We start from the raw sequence: 15,729 nt of genomic DNA, 5'->3' as shown, positions 1-15,729 counted from the left end.
TTAGAATTTAATTTTGGAGGTCAAAACACTGAGTATGCGACATTTCGTGGCACTTGCTATCGTGCCAACAACAGATAGACGGACGGACATAGCTAGATCGTCATAGAGTCTTATGAGGTCTCAGAATACTTATATGTACTTCATGGGGTCTATAAAGAATATTTTGATGTGTTACACACGGAATGACAAAATTAATATACACCTTATCTTTTTGATGGTGGATATAAAAATCTTTTCAAATATTCTCCTTATTCTAATACTGGTTTTGCAAACCTTTCTTAACAATGTTTGGATTGGGCAAATAATGTTGTTCTAGAAAATTTTTACCCAGATATTTTCAATATATTCCACTTACTTTAAATAGATAAATGCTCATGTCTCTCAGTGTTAATTGTTAAGGTAAGTGTTAAACGAAGCTTCAGTTTTATTTATTAATTTTTTTTCATAATTTTATAGACCAACATATTTATCTTGGAATCAAGATCCGGAATTATCCATTACTTATTTATATTTTGTTTCTATCATACTTTAACAATAATACCCCTATGAAAACAAGGTGGTCCTTCGCGGTTATTAGATTGTATGTATTGAGGGTAAGTAAAACAAAGTAAAACACTATAACAAACAAACGGACTACAATAACAACAGCACCAACAACAACAATAACAACATTATCATCAAACTAAACAAAACACTACATTTTATACTCTATAAAAAACACTAGCCGTAATTACATTTCAAAATATTGTCTCGTACAGGACCCATAGAGCAGGTTACTTTTATTTTTTTTTCTCTGATTTTATTTTTTTTTTTCTCTAGTCACAGCTTCCTCTGTTTCCATATGACTTGCGACTTGTCTGTCCGGTTGGAGAAAAAGACAACATTAGCGGCAACACGGCACATGCTGTTTTTGTAGTGACTGCAAATAAACAAACGATGTTCAATTTCGTTATTTCGCTTTTAAACAATTTAAAATAAAAAAATAAAAAAACTATATATATATATATATATAAAAAAACATTAAATATAGAAGAAATGTTGGCGCGGCTTTTGCCTTGTTTGGCTTTAAGCTGGCGACAAGTGTAAAACGACAGCTCAGCTTGTTGCTTATTTTAGTTTATGTTGTTGTCTCTTGTGTTTTATATTGTTTTATTTGTATTTGTTGGCTTTCAAATCATTCTCTATTTTGCTCCTTTGGTTACTTTTCATTTTAAATAATTCTAAACTTTTTCTTTTCGTTTTTATTTGTGTGTGTGTGTGTGTGTAGCTTTAAAACTGTGCAGTAGAGTTGCCAGTTTCCTGTATGTAAATTATCAGCAGCAACATTTGTTTTATTTGCGGTCAACTAGAACATTTAAAGAGTTTTGTTGAACCTTATTAAACTGAATAAGTGTGTAATATTCGACCGTCCCAAATAATGTATTCCCGCCATAGAACCATTGCCTAAAAAGGAATGCTTCTTTATAAATAAACTTTGATATTTATGGACCGATGCTTATCAAAAAAATCCCATTTATTAATTCTTTGTTTCGTTAAATATCGATATTAACATGAACATCAGCATTTCTGGTACAGTAATAATATTAAAAGAAAATGTCTGAGGGAGAGCTTATACAGGAGGTTGGGTCAAATATAGACCGACACTAATAAAAATCGCTATACTGGATTTTTTAAACTACTTACTGTTTTCCGAGGGGCAACCTGTATGGGGGCTTTGCGGAAACGTGGACGGATATTTCCCATTTCCATTAACAAACAAACCTAGGTTATATTTGTGTAAAATTTAACTATCTATCTCTTTACGTTCGAACTCTATCGTGCACATGACCAGATCATCTTAGAATTTAATAAGGACGTAAACGGAATACCAAAATCAATATAGCTCCATCTTTTTTGATGTTAGTTATAATGAGTAAAGCTATGATCCACGAATTGCTCAACAAAAATTAATTGTCAAATTCACAATCGATGTCGTATCGTTGTAGCATTGTATAGCGTAAACATTTTTCCAAAAAAAAATTTTTGAAACAAAACTAATTCAATAAATATATAATTACAACATACTACGATACAACCATACAACAGCGATTATGAATTGAAGAAATGTAGATAATTTTTAATAGCGTTTTTGAGACGAAGAAAAAGATTGCCCAGTCCAGCTAAAAGAAATATTGGACCAAACATTGACATATGGCAACCCTTTCGTAACGGTCAACAAGTCAAATATCCATTCATTCAGTCATGCAACTTAAGCGGCAGCATGCAGCAGCATGTATTTTTCTACAACATTGTACGACAAGAGGAACGATATGTTGATCTTTATGCAAGTGTTGCCGCCATCAAACATGATTTGATGTCATCTTCATTTCATTTATTATGGTCATCCATCGCATAGAAATTGATGAGTGTGTTTCTGTTACTACAATTGAATTGTGCATAAGTTTTTGTAAGATTTTGGCATATTTTTCATAATTTCTGTTGTAAAGAATCGTTTTTTTTTAAGGATTTTTGGAGAGAAAAAGATATTTAGAAAAAGAAGTTATTGTTATTGATTTCAAATAGGTCTGCATATAAACAATTGCAAGTCTATATGTCTGTCTGTCTGTCCGTTCGATTATCCGTTTGTCAGTCTGTCGGCCTGTCATGTATCCATAAATATATGTTTATATGGTGGACGAATAGATGGTTGGCATCAATCTATGCAGAGCAATTGCTTTCATACATTATTCATGATTATTTGTGCTGTTATGTATGTATGTTTATATGTATGTATGTATGTATGTTTATATGAATGTAATGCCTAGCCGAGCCACTGAAGTTTTAATATTAAGGCAATGCTGGAATTTTAAGTGATTTTTAATTCAGTGATGATTGATGTGCTTATGGCCTTTTATTGACATTCAACTAAATTATAGAAAACATTTCTTTTGCTACAAAAACCTGATTTTTATTTGTAATTCACGATTTTTTTCCAGCTTCTTCCTCAATTTAATTCCATGTATTATTGTATGTTGCAGCAAACTTGTGAAAAAAAGAAGTTAAGTGAAACCTTATAGAATTCATGTTCTATAACACCTATTGTGTCACTTTATTTTTATTTGGTCAATACACAAATTCCATCCATAGTTGAACTTGATTGTTATCATTGTAGTGCACACATGTTGCAGCACATTGAATGGGAGCTATGGAATATATCCGAATGTGCGTTTGTCATAAATGTCTCATCGATATTTAGGTTTTAATGTCTATATCAGTTTTATTTTACAAAAATGTTTATTTTCTTCTTTTTATGCAACTGTTTCTATTGTTGATTCATAAGTTATTGTTTAAAAAAATCAATAAAAGGATTACATTTTACTCTATAGAATCTGATATAATATGTATATATAGCTGTTTATTTGAACAATTTTTTCTTGGATTGCTTCCTATTCCTATTCTCATATAAATTTCCTTCTTTATTGTTGTTAAAATAATAATTGCAAATTATTACTTTATAACTCTTTTGGTATTAGTTGATTCTTTATTCGAAGATGGAGTTGTGGGTAATAAAATCGGACAATTATGGACTTTAGTTCTTTAAAATGGTAATATAAAATTATATATGTCGAGACATTAATCTCCATATGTAATTTATGTGTACAAATACATCCAAAAATGTTACCTTTTGTTAGAAAAAAACTCTGCATTTCAAAGTTTGTTGCCACTGATTACGGATCATTTAATCATATATGATGGATATGATGGGAAAAACTAGGTCCCATAGGAAAATATGTAAAGCAAAATAATATTTAGGAATAGAAAGATTGAGAAAATCTTTAATGTTAAATTTCTTCAGAAATCATTTAACAAGTGCAATATTTTAAAAGTAAAATTCATTACAATCATTTCATAATAAACTAATAAATTACCAATTTGCTAAAAACAAAGCACCGACATTTACAACTGAAAGAAAAGGTCACTGGCAAAAAGAAGACATAAAAAATCCACTTTTTTACTTAAACAACAACATTAAAACTGAAAAGCAAATAATGTAGACAAATTAAAACTACATTTAGCCCACACACATGCGCAATTATAAAAAGGAAATTTATAAGTCTTAAATTAAAACTAACTCAAATGTCGGGAGCAAATTTTTAAACTAGTTAAAAACTTGCAGACACTACAGCACAGAAGAAAGAAAATTGAGGCACGCGTTAAACAACAAAATATAAAAGAAAAGTAAACGAAATGAAAAGAAACACCAACATTTGGTCATTATAAACAACGATCAACAATAATTGTCATGATGATGATCAGTTACATTTGGTATCATTATGATTAACATTGTATATGAACTCAAATACTTTGCGAAGATTTTCAATACAATAAATCAAAAGGAACTTTAAGGTTATTTTTTATATTGATCAAACATATTAGGGGTATAGAGAAGGGATTTGATAAATAGTTAAACAGTAGATTCTTTAAATTTCCCAATTAAGAAAATAATCTTGTTATTCTGTGTATAAGTGATAGGTTTTCCGAATTGACCTGAAGAAAGGAAGAAGAATACTATTTAAAACAATTCGATCGGATCGTCATACAAAAATACATACTTCATCTTGACCAAGATCTCTTTCTTTCCCCCGTCTTGGGTATAAATTTCGGTTAATACGTGGATGCCAAAACAAACTTCAACAGATTGACTATGTCTGCATCCAACGTGCTACCTGTAGCGCCTGATTGTTTTGTAATCTTATACATCTAAGGAAAGGCTTAGTGGTCAACTGATTCTACTGATTTCAAGTTTCGATATGGAGATTTCATCAAGGTAAGTTACTTCATGGAAGACAAGTGTAAAAATGTCTATGCGTTTTATGTGAACACCTTCTTCGACGGCCTTTTATCACAGTAGCCATTTTTGACATGAGATCGGTCTACCATGCGCCCCCAAGTTCCGATCCATATACAAGAACTTTGCTGATGTACTCGTTGATCACTATTGATCACGTTTCGAATGCTACCCTGACAGGCAGAGAAATGACGGACAAACCAGACGTTTAAATTTAAAAAAGCGATGGATCAACAGGTATATACAATATCATAAGCGTCGCCGTAACATTTGCATCCTCTATTGATCCGCTCAGTCAGATTTATTATCTCTCAGTCGCACAACCACATCACATGGATCAGTTACTTCGACAACAGCATCTAGGGACGTATTTAGTAATTCAAAAATACTCACCCAACAGATCTGGATCCTTCTATCGAAATAATGTGACAAACAAATTTCCAAAGTCAAACGAACCTAAAAATTACCCCATAAGTTCAGTGCGCAACAGCACCAGAGAGATAATAGAGACATATGTGGTATGTAGATAGATCGGTCCTTAAATAAACATTCTTTGACTGCGATTTTGAATAGTGAACTACTGCCAACATCAACCAACTGACTAGCAACTAGTCACCAGTAGAATGAGTTAATCTGGCGCTCTGGTTCGACCCCATGTCTAATCATTCCTAGGACACATTTGAGTATCAAAAGTTTATAGACCCGGCAGACTCACACGGAGCATTTTTCCTTGATGAATGATCTTTATCTTGGTGTATTACAATCCCGGGGTAAATAGGGTACTACCAGTAGCTCTTGTCTGCTAGGACTATAAACTGGGGTGTTTGGTTAAAAGATTGATACACGGTGAAATATAATGTTCTCTCTGTTATCTGTAGTTTGTAAATTTAAGCTGATAATGCAAATATTGGGTATATGACGTGTAGTTTTTTTTGGTGTTTTCTGATGTATATTCAATGAATTTGACGAATGGAGTGATAGATGCGATGGAGGAAGAGATGAGCTGAACATATGTTTGGCAAAACGGAATTTGGAGCTAGGTCGTCACTGTCGTTTCTTTAATTTATCAGCGATATGGAGTTTTATCTAAAACATGCTCAACTTTTCACTTTGTGGCCAATGAAATAAGTCATGTCAATTAAAATTATCTATTTTCAACAGACCCAACTTAGTACTGTGGTTGGGTGACATATAATACTTTTCTTTTCTCAGGTGTTAGATTGTGCTTAGGGTTCTATAGTTAAAACGAAAAGTCGACTTTTCGACTTTTTTCATTAAGTTTAAAGGCGACTTTCGACTTTTTGCATTTTATGAAAAGTTTCGACTATAAGTACTTTATAATAGACTTTTCGACTTTTATCGACTTTTCGACTTCTTCCGACTTTTCTATTTTTTCCACTTTTTGACTATTTTTGACTATTTTCGACTTTTTTCCGACTATTTTTTTACTTTTTTCGAGTTTTTCCCACTATTTTAGAGTTTTTGACTTTTTTCCACTTTTTTAAAAATTTCGACTATTTTTGACTTGTTTCTACAATTTTCGAGTTTTCGACTTTTTCCGACTTGTCGATTTTTTCGACTTTTTCGGACTTATTCCGACCTTTTTCGACTTTTATTAACAAAGTCGATTTTTCGACTTTTTTCGCAGACGATAGTCGAGTTATCGACTTTTTTGGAACAAAATAGTCGACTTCGAATTTTCGACTTTTTTCGACAAAAAGTTGATTATTCGAAAGTCGATTTATAGAACCCTAATTGTGCTTGCTCATAACAACGGTCCTTCCCAAACGGGTATACTATGGCAAGGGATTATATAGCTTGAGTACTTGAGCAAAGTGCATGTATACTAGACCGGAACATACATATACCTCAATTGTCACCGGCGTATAAAATACACAATGGGGCGGTGGTGAGTCGATACTTTTTGCTCACCCAGCTATTGAAAAAAATCATCGTAAAATAGGCCGTTAAAGCAGGTGTTGACGTAATGCACTTAAAAATTCATTCTGTCCCGGCAGATTACCTCTTTTCCCCGGAAATTGCAATTTCCGGGGGCCCGTTTCGGAGGGGTGCATCATATAAACACTGTAAATTAGCTGGTTTCGTACTGATCCCACGTACATAGATCAAAACTTACATATATGTAATGAAAATCTTTATTAATGTTGAGTAGGTATATGCTGAAGAATAATAATGCTCCAAGTAAAAGCCAAACTAAGTCCAGTAGCCAAAATTTACATCCAATATTTACAATACTCTACGTTGAGATAAAAACACTAAAAAGTAAATAAAGCGTGCACTGTGGTCAATAGTTTTATTATTGAATAAAAAAAACTAAGGTACACATCTATACAAGGAGTGGTTTTAAGGTTAAAGTCTTCTTTTTTATACTCTCCTCTTCAGTGGAGAAAAAACTTTAATCCCAGAAATGTAAAAAAAAGTTAAATTTCTTTTATTTTACCATTTTTTTATTTTACTATAATTTGACCCAATTTTATTTAAAAAAAAAGTTTTCGTTGAGGTTGCAACAATTTTGTGACCACAAAATTCATTAATTTTATAACAAAAGCAAGTGCATTTCTTATAATGTTGTTGTTGTTGCTGTGTTTATTTTTGCCTTTATATTAAAGGTATTTGATTTGGATTTTTTTGGTCATTATAATTTTATCATATAGATTTGTACACGAGTGTGTGTGTGCATTTAATTTTCTTTAAAGGTCAAAAGGTTTTACGTTTTGGAGCTTAAGAAAAGAGAAAGAAGTCATATTTTTTAAAAGAAATAATGAAAGAAATGAAAATTAAAACTATTTGATGCCATTAATTGTAATAAATATAAGAAAGTGTAGGAGTTGATTGCATTGTAAATAATCCAAAAGATATAAAAAAAGATTTAAAATGAAATGTGTAACAAAATAGTTGATAGTAAAATTGGGTCATAAAATGTTTTTGGGGGCTATAGCTACTTAAATCATTATAGGCTAATAAAGTTGTTAACAAAAAACAAAAGATGTTCATTAAGAATTAAAAGTTCAAAGTTTGATTTGTTTTATTTGTTTTTATTTGAAAGGAAAGTGAAAAAAAAAAACAGAAACATGTAAGTTTAATGGGACGAAATTGTAGTTTTTCTTCTCATTAGGTAAGGGTCATAAATTATCAGTTTTTAAGGTGTTGAAGTGAAGACATAGTGAAGATACTGGTCAATTTATTGCAATTACAAGGTCTTTATAAGTTATTTTAAAGTTTAGAAATGCAATCAATAAAATAAATCAATTTAATTACCAGATAGTGTAAGAAGTAAAGGGTCATAAATGGTTTATATAATGTACAAGGTAAATGCATTTAATGAAGTTGATTAGGTAGTGTCATTTTATGATAAACCTACCGAAAATTTTATGGTATTTTTGAGATTTAACGATCATTACTTTAATAAAGAAACCAAAACTTAAATGATCAAACAATATTATGTATTTACACAGTGGTTTATTAAGACCACTGTGTAAATATCCGTCACTTTGTAATTCATTATGGACTTCAAACAAGCGTATGGTCCAGAATAAAGTTAAGTCTCTAGCCACGCATACAACCTCTATTATAGATGAATATACACTCGGGTCTATAGGCCATATTATAGTCGTGACTATAGTCACCACTTATGTTGAGTTTATAGTCGATTGTATAGTCCAAACTGTTGTCGAGTCTGTACTCCTATTAATATTAGATACTATGCTTCACACTTTAGTCACGTCCATTTCTCCGACTATACTTTAGTATATATTTCAATATTTAGTAGAGACTATAATAGAATCTATAGTTCAGACTATAGTCATGATAATAGTAGAATCTATGGTCCAAAATTTATAGCTCCCACTATATTCGATCATATAGTCCAAGCAAAAGTTGAGCCTATAATCGATTTTATAGTTTAAATTTATTTCTATTTTTCTGACTACAGTTAGATATATGCAAGAATTTTTAGAAGAGTATATATTTCAATCTTTAATCAAGACTATAGTCTATACTCTGAACAAAAGTAGAGGCTATACTCTATACTATAGTCGAGCGTATAGTCTAGACTATAGTCAAGTCTATAGTCCATACTATAGTCGAGTCTATAGTCCAGACTAAAGTCGAAACTATAGTGCAGACAATAGTCGAGCCTATAGTCCAGCCTATAGTCCAGACTATAATCGAGCCTAAAGTCCAGACTATAGTCGAGTCTATAATCCAGACTATAGTCGAGTCTATTGTTCAGACTATAGTCGAGTGTATAGTCCAATTATATCTAATAGTTAAATCTAAAGTCCAAACTCTAATGAAGTCTTTAGACCAGACTAATGTTATATCGATATACAAATATTACTCGACTGGTAGTTTTTAAAATAATTCAATTAAGTTTGTAATAAATTTATCAAATGACATTGCACAACTTTTGACAAACATTGCAAAAGTTTAATTTATAAACAAAACATTTCATCGCATCCTAGCAAACATGCAACATTTAAGCAATATGTACAACAAAATGCAAAACTTGCAACAAAGAAACAACAAACATTCATAAACTATTTACAGTTCATGTTGAGCTGAAGCAGAAAGAAAGAAACATCTTTTGCAGACATTTAAAGAAAATAACACAAATATTTGCTTTAATGCAAATGAAATAAAAATTGGGAGCAATGAGTCTATAGAAATGAAACATATTTCTTTTATTTGGCATCCGTAACAGCAGATGCGAAAATCCGCTAAAACTTTCAATACTTGAGGCGATATAACAATAACGACACAAAAGAGAAATATCCAGTCGTTGAATGTTAGGTTAGTTGGTTGTTCCGGTTGTTTAATTCATTCGTTTTGAAAATATATATAAAAAAACTGGATGTTTAAGCTTTGGCTACGTCATGGTTTCGGTTAGATATATCCATATGTATTTAAGTATTTAGCTGCATTCGTTTAACTCTAGTCTTCATTCACATTTGTTTTTTATTATATGACAATAAAATATAAATATATCTCAATTAATGTTGATGTTATTAACATAACAAAAGAAAGCAGCAAAATTATTATTAAATGTATTGTTTAATTATTTTATGGTTAAAATATGAGTTGGCTATTAAGTAAATAGTATCATTTTTAAAGTGCCAAGCATAGGCAATAAACAGGTGAATATACAGATGTGAAAACAAGAATTTTTAGTCAGTTTTAAATTTTATAAATATTTTTGGTTTTATTTGATTTTTAAAATTGGTTTTTTAAAAGATTTAGTCAATTATTCACAAATAACTGGGTTTATTTAAATGATTTGACATATGCGTTGATTCAGCATAGCAGAATATAACTCTCTTCTTAGTTATTTATATTTTTACACCCTACCAAGATATCGGAGTTCTACAGCCCCCTTAAAGTTGTCCAATCGGCACAGAATCATTTTCTTGATAAAACTATAGGCCCGATTTATATAAAATTTAGCAATGTCAAGTAAGTAAAATAATGGACCGATTGCAATCATTTTCAAAAGCCTTCGTTATAGGATACAGAGAAGAGTGTCTGAGAAATGCACACAAGGTTTATACCGAAACAAAAATTGACAAAGCCTTATCGAATTATAAAGTTATGGCAAGCCGTTAAAAGTGTAAAGGCCCAAATCGGAAGATCCGGATGTATGGGGATTAGGGAAAAAATTTGGCCGACACTTAATTGGCGAGATTTATTTGCTCCGAATTGCATGTTAACACTTAAAAGTGATTAAAAGTGAATTATAGATGTTGAAGTTATTTTCTGAAGGGAACTTTAAAGAGGACAGACGGACAGACTGACAAAGAATAATCCACTCAGGAAGTGTTCCTGAACTTATTGGTATGATGTAAGATAAATTAGGAACATTAGCACAAATACATAACACACTTCCTAGTATAGTGGCATTGGTTGGTTAACCTGATAGTTCAATGCGCGCGAACAGTCAAGTAGATTCAAAGTGACTTTGTTTTGACCGGACCACTCCACTCGTCAGATGTAGTATGGATTTATCATAATTACAGGCTGGATAATACTATATCCAGCCTGTAATTATGATAAATCTAAGGATATATGAACTAACTTCCAAGAAAATAGTTTCATTAAACGGATAGGGTAGGGCATTGCAGATGAGATGGATGACCCTTTTTTCCTTTTCCCTGTCATTTCAACTTTTACAGTGTTAATTAAAGGGTAGCTTTAGGCGACTGGCATGTCAGCGTAGCACTAAGTGGCCTGTTGTTACTGCTATCAGTCTCGATATATCCCGTCTACTTCCGTTTATAAGGAGTCTTCTGCGTTTTAATTAAAGAGGGTCACAATATCTAGGCCCTTTATATTTGTCTACGTTATTTCACCTATTTTAAGATAGAATCTGAGGATAATTCTCTTGATAAAATCGAACGAGGTTGCTACTATAACGGCGTTGGAAATATCAAGAGCAGATCCTGTTTTGGAAAGCACATCTGACTGTTCATTTCCATTATAGTCCCTATGCGCAGAGACACAAACAAGGGTAATGACAGAATGTCGAGTGATTTAAGTGAACACCTACCCTACCTACCAAACTTCTTCCTCCACTGGGTAAACTAAAGAATGGTCTACCACGCGCCTTTGAATCCTTCAATGAAAAACTCAGGTGGCACTTTTTTACACGGATAAGCCGGTCAATGTACAAGCACTTTGCTTAAGTACAAGTCCCGTATGCGGACCTTTTAATCACGTGCAATCACACTACTGAGATGGCCCTGTTATTTCGGCAACTGCACCTAGAGATATATTTGGCAGTCCGAAATACCCAACAAAATGGATAAGGATCCCTCCTTTATAAACTTATCTATGTGACGAAGGATGTAGGAATTTCCAAAGTGAACTGAACCCAATAATTGCCCCTAACAATTAGTCGCTAGCATGATCAATCCTGATGAGATGGCAACAGACTGAGGAACTTCTCCGAAGCGTAAAAATGCATACTAAATCAGTACTAATCTCTAATATATGGAGAATTCTCCGATCTTTCCCCAATTTTGGCCTCAGTTCCATTCCCATGATCATAAAGATCTACGGGATGGTAGGCAACCAATGAACGCTATTCTGACAATTCCCCAGCATATATTGGCGTCTCACTAAACGATCAGCAAGAAATACCTATCGGGTTCAGGAATCCAGCATATGCAGCTTTGTACATAGATCTGTTCGAAGAGAGAATTTTAAATCCATTAGGTATAGAATATATCAGCCCAGCAACCAACGGACCAGCCAGGAAAAGTCCTGCGGGCAACTGACCACCCGTAGTACCAGATTATATGGTGCTCTGGTTAGAACCTATGCCCAATTATTCCAACTCGAAGACGAGGATACATTTGACATCACCAGTATATAGTTTCGCAGACTACAAGTATTGGTAGCACCTTTTTACTCCGGGATTGCAATAACACCAAGGGGAGATTTCACAAAAGTAACAAGCCCCCGGGGAAGGGGGCGACCCAGTCTAGACATATCTTTCTTGCATTGTAAGAGAAGTTAGAGAAGTGTCGCTTGACTGTAGACAAAAATTCCTATGTTGGCACGAATATTGAGATGATGTTATCTTACAAGCGACATTATCTCGAATATTTCAGCGTGAAAGACTCTACAGTTGTTGGGAAGATGGTGCAATATACTTACCCAAGCTTCTTCACGTAAGACCACACCAAACCACAGTTCATTTTAGAACCATCTATAAAGATTCTGATGGCGGTATAAAAGAGTATAAAAATAATCTAAATTTTTAACATGCTCATGCTGGTGTAGCATCATTCTTGCATTTTTAGGGATATATTCATACGAAAGGTTAAACGCATCTGCTGAAAAGTCGGAGGTTATATGAATGTATTGGAAGATTATGCTAAGATTATTCCATATTTAGAAGTGTAGTGAAAAATAATATAAATTATTTCTATTGACATCTAATGCACTTACCAACACACATACATATGTAATAAAAATAATCATGATGGTCATTAACAAAAAAATTCACTTCTTTAGCTGAACAAAATGAAAATGTGATCATCATAAATTTCATTTGAATGTAGCTAAACGATAACAACTCATGCAAATTAGCAGATGTAGTTTGAGAATTTTATGAGCACGTCAAATAGTCATATATCTTGAATGCCATCATGCCAACGGTTAAAGAAGAGCTTCCAGGTGAAATTCATTTCATATGCAACAACAAAATATTATGAAAAAAATAGCAGTTTGGCTAGAAAATAACACAGACACCCACATGGAATCAAATTTAGCTTTTTTTGCGATTTTAAATGAAGTCAACAATTTTCACTAAAATTCCACCACCAGAGGGGGAGCAATAGAAACTCTTACTCTTATGATCACATAAATCCATATTAATGTGTATCTTGTAAATATTGTTGCATTTTTTTTTCTCTGACAAGAAAATATTAAATGGCAAACACATATATGCATATGTATATGTATGTAGAGCAAACCAATATTTTGCAAATGTTAGTTAACACACTTTGTCTAAAAACAACTTCGCATAAAACAAGGATTAATATAAAACAAAATTTCAATTTCACAACAACAAAAAAAAATATCTTTCAGTTCTGCATTGTAAATATTTTGTATAAAAAGCATTTGCTTCTGTGTTTTACTCGTTTATTACTTCTACAAACTTTCAGTAGTTTCAACAGTTTTCATCTCCATCCAAGTGATGATTCTAATGATGATGAGTGTTTGTTTGAAATTAATAAATTCAGCATTAACGATGAACAAAAAATAACGTGTAAAAACGGTTGCATGTTTTTTATCAGTTGGTCGTTTTTTTATTATTACTTTTTTTTTTTTGATTTTGTTGGTATTGCATGCCTAAGAGAATATTAAGATTTTGTTAAACAGTTTACTAAAATACTTCCTGTTTTAGTGGCTCATCTCTAACAGACTGGGCATTGAAACTCCAAAGAAAAACAATTTAATATTGCGCAAAATGTTTCAGGCAGATAAAACTTAAACTTTACAAAAATTAAATGAAACTGTTTAACAATTTTAATGTGAGTTTATGTTTAATAAATTTAAAATTTTTTATGAAAATTTATTAGGAAAATTTTTAAAACTTCACATTTATTATTAAAAATCTCTAAAAAGTAGCTAATTCAACAAAAAGGTAAAATTTACGGTCCAATGCTTACTTGCGAGCCCTGTGTCTTCATCATCCTGCTATCGTGAGCAAAAGACTACAACGAAGGTCGTTTGCATGGCTTTCGTGGTTGACAATGCATCAAGTGCACATCATTCCAATATCATTAGCATAGGGACGAAAGAGACAGACAGCTTAAAGCTACCTCAGCCGCCATCTTAAGCCAAAATTGCTAGAATTAGACACCTATGCAGTTTACGATGACTGTTATACCACAGATCATTTTGATAGTGGACCACGCGAAAGCTTTAAAGAGCAAACTAGTAAAATATCACTGGGACGTTGCTAAGCTGGGACTAGCAAAGAAGAGTTAGAATCCATGGCAAATCTTGCAAAGAACAATTCAAAATTGGGAAGGTGATTTTAGTACAAGTCCAGTCTAGAAAAAGTAAATACCTTAGACGCTACTCAAGACATATACCAATTCTGGTAAAATTGAGCAGTCAAATTCTAAAAGCGAGGAGAAAATCACAATATATAAAAGACATGAACTGTTTTTCCGTACATCCGTATATCCAAATTTACTTGGATATACGGATGTACGGACAGAAGGAACAGATAGATAGACGGACACTAGAAGTATCGTGCACGCAAGGTTTACTTGGACAGACGGATGGCATATAGATAAAGATAGATGGATTTAAAAGGTATGTATGGAACCAACATTTTTGACTGCTACAAACATCAGCACAAACCCATAATACCCTCCCCACTATGGGATTTATCTGAACGGAAAGTACTAAACTTGCGAAAAAAGAATTAAATTAAAACATTAAAATATTTGATTTGAATAATCGAATTAAATAAAATATTCATTATGTTAATATGTAACTAATGAAAAAGAAATATTCAAATTATTGTAAATAAAAAAAATACTTTAATTCTAAACAAAACGAATAATAATTAACTCATAAATAATTTTCATCAGCTGGCAGGTTTCTTCGCTGTAAAAATAAAAAAAAAATAAATTAAATTCATTGCATAATTAACCTCATAAATTTATTTTAATTCAATTTAATAATTAAAAAAATTTCAAACAATAGCGGCAAATAATAATAAGTTTTGTATATATAAAATAGTAAGTAATAACTTTATTAAAATTAATATAAATAATATTTTTGATTTCTTATTAACTAATAGAATTATTAACAAATATTTATTGCAAACAGTAAAATAGTTAATTACATTTTTTCACAATCAAATGAATTTAAACGCAATAATACAAAAAAAATGTAAAAAGAAAATATAATAAAAATAAGCCGACCATATAATACCTTACAACTGTTACAAAAATAAAGTGTGATTTAGTTTTCATAATAAAGTATAGAAGTTGAACTGTACCTAGCCAGATATACTTAAGCGATTTATTGTTGAATAAAATTGTCGTGATACGAGTATATTAAACGGGTTTAGTTTTATGGGGGCTAGGTGATATAATGGACCAATTATTTTCAATATGCTTCGCCTTTGGAACAAGAGAAAATATAGTACCAAATTTCATTGAATTATCTTAAAAATTACGACTTGTGGTTTGATTACAAAGTTTAAAATGGCGGACATAGATAAATAAACCCAGAAATTATTTTGTCCTTAACACCACCACAAACCCAAGGTGTAGGGTATAATTATACTATGTAATAAACTTACAGTCGATATATGATGTTTGTTAAACTAGAATAATGCATAGATGATTAAGAAA

The sequence above is a fragment of the Lucilia cuprina genome, chromosome 4, assembly GCF_022045245.1.
Source record: "Lucilia cuprina isolate Lc7/37 chromosome 4, ASM2204524v1, whole genome shotgun sequence".
NCBI classification, from domain to species: Eukaryota; Metazoa; Arthropoda; class Insecta; order Diptera; family Calliphoridae; genus Lucilia; species Lucilia cuprina.
Note: the sequence above shows the minus strand (reverse complement) of the source record.